The sequence below is a fragment of the Hippocampus comes genome, unplaced genomic scaffold, assembly GCF_001891065.2.
Source record: "Hippocampus comes isolate QL1 unplaced genomic scaffold, H_comes_QL1_v1.1 scaffold335, whole genome shotgun sequence".
Taxonomy (NCBI): domain Eukaryota; kingdom Metazoa; phylum Chordata; class Actinopteri; order Syngnathiformes; family Syngnathidae; genus Hippocampus; species Hippocampus comes.
In genome coordinates, this window is record NW_017805823.1 from 675,909 (window position 1) to 684,401 (window position 8,493).

Genomic DNA, 8,493 nt, shown 5'->3' on the forward strand with positions numbered 1-8,493 from the left:
TAAATTCCGTCCTATTATTTTCCATTTACTGCTTCTCCTTTCATTTATTGGCGTATTCTGTTTCTTTCAACCTGCACACCAATGTTAGGAGGGGGACACGTATTTAGTTGGGCCTCTCTCTTCAAGGATGTTGTGACAATCAGTCAATTGTTTTGTGGTATGTTTCTCAAAACAGCCCCAGCAGTGAGCCAACAAGTAGTCAATCTCACATAGCATTCACTAAATAATTATTTCAAAGACTCAGTTGCGTTTTATTTTATTAGATTTTTTTGCTGTAAGACAAAACTAACATGAGCCTTCGTGCCAGTCATTAATGAGATGACTCCTCGATCAATACTTATCGACTGAGAGCCTCCATTATTGGCTTGTAAGACATTACTGTTGTTCCATTATCCTTTAATCAAACTGCAGCAGAGCAGCGCGAATGTAGCCCCCGCTAGTACACCATACAATCCGATGGAGTTCTAATCACCCACTGTAACACATATGACCCAGGGTGTTTTTGCCTTTGCTGTTGCATAATAATGGGTTCATTAGACCAACTGCGATTTACTTATCAAAAGATGGCAAAGGACGAATACACTCGAACACTAAAAAAAAGAACACTGTCATACTTGAGTACAGGTCAGCATTTAATTAGTGCATAAGAACTTGGGAATGTTCATCTGAGAGGCCATCTTGGAGCATGATGAAGAATGTTGGAGTCCTACAGTATTTGGGTGTTTTGCAGTGAGTAGAGGATGGAGAGTGGATGGAGACCGCCGACTTGCCTGCAAGATATGTGACCCCAGTCGGAAATTCCAACATGGACTTGATTCACCTGTGGACGGTAGGCTTTGGTAAATTACTCATAGCAAGCTATCCACCTATCCATTTTCCGTTTGCGCATGTCGTGATTAAGGTCGCGGGTGAGCTGGAGCATATATTAGCAGATGCCGCATATGGACAATTGACCTTTAGCGCTCGCATTCACAGCAGTAGACAATTCGGAGCAAGGGTGTCGCGCTTGTTTTCATCAAGGGCGGAGGCCCACTGTGACTAAAATTTGGCCCCAGAATTTTGTTGGACAGCGGTCGACATGCACCAAGAGCTCGGCCGACATGTAACAATTGGAGGTTTGGGGGCATACCGGCCATGATTTGTGAAAACTGTGCAGCCAACACAGTTTTCAATAAAGCTAAAATACTTGTTCAGAGTGAACCACTGTTTAAAAAAAGTTCTAACATTCATTTGGCTTTTAAAAGAGATAGGTGTGTTGAAATACATTCCACAGACTACTTTAACGACCGCATTAGTTGTGGCCATCTTAGATATTAGGCGCTTCAAATATGAATCATTTGATGGAATTTCACCTCCTTAGATTGCCATCGGTCACCACTACTGTTAACTTTGTCAGGTCTTCACTGAGCAAAAAAAGACAAAATATTGTGTAGAACAGATGTCCTTGATTTAAAATTTGAAAGGTGCTCTTCAGCAAAATGGAAACATTAAATTAACAGTAACTACTGCAGAAACAAGAGCGATTATGACCTTGCTTGAAGAGGTCTACCCCATCAGGTGAAAGATCAAAACTGGAAGAATGCACCCGCATAGCAGTAAATTTTCAGCGACTCACCACAAGGCATGAATGCTCAATACGGCATCTAAGTGAGAACTATAACGACTATATATATATATATATATATATATATACACACACATACATACATACATACATATACACACACACGCGTACATTTCTCGCATTCTGTCACACCACGGTGAGGGTTGTTTGCATTTGTCTTCCAGTTTGATTTTGAAACAAGGACTCTCCTCTTGTCTCAGGTCACTTGCCCTTCATCTTGGTCATGATTGTCAGCCCCTCCCTGATTGATTCCACCTGTGCCCCTTACCTTGTGTTGAATTGGTCCTTGTCTCCCTTTGTCCTGTTCTAGTGTCTTTCGTCCTTGCCTTGTTTCCACAGCCTTGCCTATTTTGAGTGTTCAGCCGCTGAGTGGGTTTTTTTTTTCATAGCTTCTCATAGATTAATTTCATAGCTTGTTTGTTTGCTCACCAGCCCTCAAATAAATCTCCCCTTTTACAACCGTGTTCTGTGTCCTGTGACAGGACCTGAGGTGCATTCGTTTACAGTCAGACATTTCAAACTCAGCAAAAAAAAAAACAAAGTCTCTCGATGCATAAAACGCTAATAAGTGCAAATATCTGAACTATGTGGTCTTTCTATCTATCTATTAAAGGTGACAGAGGCCCAAGAAGAGTGATGGGGGTGACGTCACTTTGCTATTTTACTCAATGACCATCAATGCTTCCATTCTTCATTCTAGTGGTTGGGATGTCAAACATGACATATTCAATGACCTTTTATGCTTTTTAGGCGTAAATAATCAACAAATGATCTTGTGCTCCTAGATATAAGTAAAAATACAGTATATGTAGTGTGTTAAAATGTTTTATGTGTTGAACTGTTCTAAAGTGCTCAAAATTTAGTTTTAATGTGATCAAAACGTTATATTTTGCTGAACCAATACAAATAATGACACAAATTGAAAATTTGTTTTTAGTTTTCAAATTGATAGGGATGTGAACCAAGAGTTAACAGTTGTCTGGATTGTCATGTTTTAAAATTAAATTTTAATAGGACAGAGAAGCAGCTGAGAGTTGGCTGCAGGCCAGCCTGTAGTGCTTAAGGCGGTCATATTTCGATCTCCATATCTGAAAGCAAGTCTTACAGTTCTCGTACAATGCATCCTCTTCGGGGTTAACACACAAGTTCACATGAAGTAATGCTGCAGTTGACTCGTCTGTTCGGAGTGAAGGACTTGCTCTGGCCTCTCTGGGGAATTTCAATTTGCATTGCTTCTTGCTCATGAAACTTCTTTCCATATGGTTATGAAGGATGTGTGTGTGTTCGAAGGGAAAATCCATTCTGGAATTATTTATATTGATGAACTAAGGACGGTCAATCATTTGTTCATGCACATGGACTGGATGAAAATGAAAATCCTTGGGAAGATGATATTTCCTAATCAGTTCACACTGCCATGATTTCACATCCCTAGAAAAGAGCTTCAATTCAGAGGAATAGAAAATGTTCTAATCATCTTTTCCGAGACAAGGCGAAATATTTGAATGCATATTGAAAGGCTATTTTTCATTCTGTGTCTGTATGCAGGGGCGAGGTGGCCATCGGGAATTTCAGGTGATTCCCAAACAGCCGGCCCATTAAAGCCAACCCCACCGCCAACCCCCACCCCTCCTCCAATCCTTGAACATCATTACGTTTCGGCACAATATGGTTGCCAGCCGACCCCACCTATGAAGGATTATTCCTGGGCCAAATTTTTTTTCCCAGCATGTCTCTGTAAGTATATATGCACATTGTACAGTAAATATGTTGTATCATGGGACAAAAAAATTCAAAAACAACACCCTATTCTTTTCCAATTTTTGGCCATGATAGTAATTAGGCCGATAATCCTGTGCTGATGTTCTCCACTCATCTCCAAGCGAGAAAAGAATTTGCCACTATCACTCACCAATGATTATTTTGTGAATAATGTATTAAGGCTGCGATGAAAAGAAATATTTCGCTGAGCTTCAATTTCAAAATGAAAAGAAAATCTGCTGTGATTGAAGAGCATAGTTTTTTTTGAAGAGTCACTTGATATCTGCCGTGATACATATCAAAGCGTTGGGGCTTAGATGTCTTTGGAAGAGGTTTTGCTTCCAACTTTAGTACCTTCAGATTGACATTTAACATGGATAACAGTCGGTTTGATCAAATGACCATCCAACATTCCATCTATTCATTTTTGTACCATCTATCCTTATTTTACCAATATATGTGAGTGCAAAAGTGCTTTTTTTTCTGGCCAGCGTTTCTGAAATGAATAAAATTAAAATAAAATTAAAATTGACATCAACTCATATTTATTACTTAATGACAAAGAGCACTATAACGTAATACCGAACAACCTTTGTTGTAAAATTGTGTGCCATCTTGACAATTTTTATCCTGATGCAGTCATGGTAAAAGTAGTGCAAACATGCACAAAACTATTTCAAAAAAATTTTTTTTCCAACCACAATAACTGCATAAAAAAACACTAGAAGTACATCACTGAAATCCATTATTCCTAAATTGCATTACAGTATTTTTAGCCCCAGCATTCAAATGTGTTTAAAAAACACATTTAAAACTACTCCTGATGATTATTAGACATCTATAACCAATTAGAGTAGACTTAGAGCACTGTGCATATTTCATACAAAAAAACAAAAAACAAACAATAATCAATAGTCAAGTGAGACCGTTAATCAATTAAAGGAAGGATGGTAGTCATTTACACTTTTGGAATTACTCTCCTTAATATTCTTTGCATTAACTTTTAAAAATTGGACATTTGGTTCAATATTGTGATTGCGTACCCCATTTCAGGGAAAGGATGGACAGATGGTGGATATATTAGTTATATTTCCTCCCACCCACAAATTGCAGCGTTTGCAACTTCAAAATTGCATTCTGCTACACTTTGTCAATTTGAATGTGATTAATTGTTCAGCCCTACTTTTTTTTTACCATAAAACATAAGAAATTGCCTTTAGGCCGTTGGGATGCTGAATCTCATGATTTTGTGAAACGAAGACAATTACGCCCCAGACTGAGTTTTGGTCTTCTATATGTCTGTGTGTCATATTGACATTGGCAACAGATAGTAGAATAAGTCACAAATACGCTCAAATGTCAAGTGCATGTGCCATTTTAAAAACACACAGCAAGTCACAAGGAGTTATTGTGAGTTGATTCCCCAGACAGACGTTAATCCCGAGAGTACTCGGTGCTTCCTATGAAACGATCAACAGAATAGACCCAAGATGACTTTAATAAAGAGCGAGCAGCTGCAGAGCTGGCGTAACAGCGGGGAGGAAGGAAAGCAAACTGATTTGGCTCCTGATGTGTGCTCCTCCAGCTCCACAGGTGGTTACTTTGTAAAGCAACATTTACCGTGCGGATCCCGGTCCCCCTCCCCACCCACCTAATGTTGCTGTCGAACCAAAAATATTTCATAACTGGAATGAGCACCAGGGTTAAAGTTAACAATGATCGTGTAGCACTGTATTTGTTTGTGTTACTGTATTGGACACTGTTTTTATACATTCATCTTAATCATGTTTAAAACACCTTTGTTTCTTTATCATACCAGTTTAACATAAAAAAATACAAATAATAAAATGATAAAAATTCATAGTGTCCATCAGAACAAAACATTAAAATAATTGCAGAGAGAGAGAGAGAGAGAGAGAGAGAGAGAGAGAGAGAGAGAGAGAGAGCACAAAATATTGTGCAGTGTAACAGTGTACCAATCCCTCTGTTTACAGTAAACAAATCCCGTAATGTCAAACTAACAATTTATATCACAACACACAGCAATAATCGTGCCCAAAGATGTCCATGACAAAATTAATCTACAGCTGTCGCTTTCTGTAGGCTCAAAAAGCAGGATTACAGCGAGTAACATTCAATGATTTGTCACATTTTGCATGATTAGCAATTTTTTTTTTATTTTTTTTTTTTGTAGTTAGAAACATTCTTCTGTGATGTGCCTAATTTACAAGACATTTATTTTCACTCTACAGGGACTTTTCAGCAATTTTAGCAATTCATATTTTTGATCGATCTTTGACGTGTTGACGGTGATTGACTGGTTCGTGCGTCGGCCTCACAGTGCAGAGGTGCAGGGTTCTATTCCGGCCTTCCTGTGTGGAGTTTGCATGTTCTCCTTGTGCCTGCGTGGCTTTTCTCCGAGAACTCCGGTTTCCTCCTAAATTCCAAAAACATGCACTTTAGGTTAACGAACACTCTAAATTCTCCCTAGGTGTGGTTGTGAGCCTGGATGGTTGTTCGTCTATGTGTGCCCTTTGCTGGTCTGGCAACCAATTCAGAGTGTACCCCGTCTACTGCCCATAGTGTGATTATAAGCGGATCAGAAAATGGATGGATGGATGGATCTTAAGTGTTGAAAATGATTCGGTCTCTTTGATCATGTAATGTTAATGGTTGAACAAACATGCTGTTTTTAGGAGCTCCTGAAAAGTGACTATTTTGGAGGTACTGTACAAGGTTTCCGCTCGACGCCATCGATATGTTCCTTGTGCCCTGCAAAAAAGGGCTCATGTTAACTGTAATTTACTACCTCACTTACAGAAGTTGTGAAACTCGTATTTATCGCTCAGAAGGAGCCACAATCAATTAATTATGAGCTGTCTCATTCTTTACATTCTATTTCATTATGTTTTTAGTATGTTTTTTTATAATAGAAAATACTAGAGAGTGTTATTGTACTGAAAAACACGTTACTTTTTTTTTCGTTTGTTTTTTTGGGTGGTGAGGCCAGAGGACATTAATGGCATTTCCATTCATTTCACTGTGGAGAGATTATGTGACAGAACGAATTACACTCGTATTTCAAGGCACCATTGCATTTGGAATTTGAAATAATCATTTTGTACACATGAAATGACTGTCATGGCGCCCTGGGTGGGAATTGCTGCATTAGTTTGTCCATGCTTGTGAACCCCATGCTTCAAATCCCTGCATGGTCCAGCAAAAAGAGTTTGATGTCAACTGGAATACTTGGACATGTTTTCACTCAGTGTTGTGCAGTAAAAAAAGACAAATTGCTGTATTTTATCATATAATTTAGGGGCTAGAAGGTTTGACCAACAAAATTTGATGGAACAGCAGAGCACATAGTCTATTACCAAGTAGAATGCTCAATTGGCTGCTACAGGCCATTAGAGTAAACTACAAAGAAAGGCAATAATTTTGTCCTCGACATATATGAGCTATTTTCATGTCGGATTTCCTCCCCTTTAGGCTGGGAGCATTCAGGCTTAGCACTCCATTTTCAGGCCGAGATGAATAATAATGTGCGTATGCTCGTGCAGCAGAGAAAAAAAAAGAAAACGTGAATCTGTTTGATACCTCATTCCCACACAGCTGTTTTGGTCTGAGATAATAGATCAACTCCAAACGAGAGAAAATTTCACTTTGCAATAAAATCGAACATACAGACATAATGGATAATAGCCCCGATAACAGGCCTTTACATGGATGATGCATCACAAACTCCCCGGCCATCATCCCGCAGTTGAATGAGCAAGTTCAAATTGCTATGAGTTTAATGATGAAAATGGATTGACTTGGAATCTACCAATGGAGTGGAGGGACAAAAGGTACTTTGAAAAAGTGGTGAAAAAAAATCCTTTTGTTTTCAGCAGTTTCCATCCTTACTGTGTTGCATGACACAACAGTGTCAGTGTTGTGTCCATTCTTTGTACAAATCTGTGTGTGTGGGGGGGGGGGGGTCAAGGGGAAAATAGGTTTAAAAAATGTGTGTCTGTGTGCATGTTGTCTCTATTCTATATTTTTGTGCTCGAGCACACTGCACCCTAAGCATCCTCTCAGTTTCACTTTCACAAAAAAGTATTTAAAAAATGAAATAATATAACAAAGCAGGTCACCTTTAACCTACGGCGGCACATGTCCTGGATCACCGGAAGTTGTTCGCGGTCATCAGTCTGCACTTGCAGCTTACGATCACAGCTGTTGACTTATATTGTTTTTAATTTTTCTTATTCTCCTTCAAAGTTTGTTCCATGTACAATTCACCGATGGCACTGGCAAGCAATGGGAACCTGGAGGACTGAGAAAGCATTTTCAAATGGTACACTATTGTAGTTCACGGTACACGTGAACTACATACAATAGTGACGTTGTTGCACTGAAGACGCTGCCAAAGTGCGTCCCATGCCGCCGCGTCAGGTCTCGACTCAGGTAGGCACTGATTCCTTTTTATAAACTCACAAGCTGTTGTATCGACTTCATTTTTGTTTCGTTCATGTTCGGGGCCATTATGGCTGTTGCTCATCATGGCATGCGTGTGGCTATGCGTGCATGTGCGGTAGCGGCTCGATCGCCGGAAGTCGGTTGCTTGAAAAGTTGATCCTCGGTCAAAAGGGGTTGGGCATCCCTGATGTAAAAGGTGAATTTGGTTTCCATGCAGTGTTCCCATTTTTAATAATGGCTATAAAACTGCATCAAAAACTTCATTCTGGACTCAAATCTTTGAACCCCAACCTCGAAACTCACTGATCCACACAGCTGCAGTTTCTCAGCAGGTGCGTTTTCAAAGGAGCGTTTAAGGTTTCAAAGATTGCTCTCCAAGCGATGACGATTTTTGACAGCGGTCCCAAAATTCAGTTGAAAAATTCAGCTGTCAGTTCCCCTTGAAAACGTCAGGTTTTCAAGGGGAACTGAGACGCCGATAGCAGTGTAAAATGCTTTTCACTCATTTGCTTCTGTTTGGGTGGACTTTGAAATAGATCACTCAGTAGGGCTTTTTTTTTTCTTTTTTTTTTTTCTTCCACAAAGCAGTATCTGCTAGACGCTATTATCATGAGCTTTCATAAAATATTGGAAGCTGCTACTGA

General features: G+C 39.4%; 1 long non-coding RNA gene across 1 annotated transcript; it reads left to right on the forward strand.

Moving 5' to 3' along the window:
- The first annotated feature begins 441 nt into the window (after nt 1-441).
- LOC109525607 (uncharacterized) lies at nt 442-7,933 on the forward strand. The gene is made up of 3 exons (XR_002170183.1): nt 442-829; nt 3,173-3,361; nt 7,689-7,933. It is a non-coding gene; the product is annotated as an uncharacterized LOC109525607 (long non-coding RNA).
- The last annotated feature ends 560 nt before the right edge of the window (nt 7,934-8,493 follow it).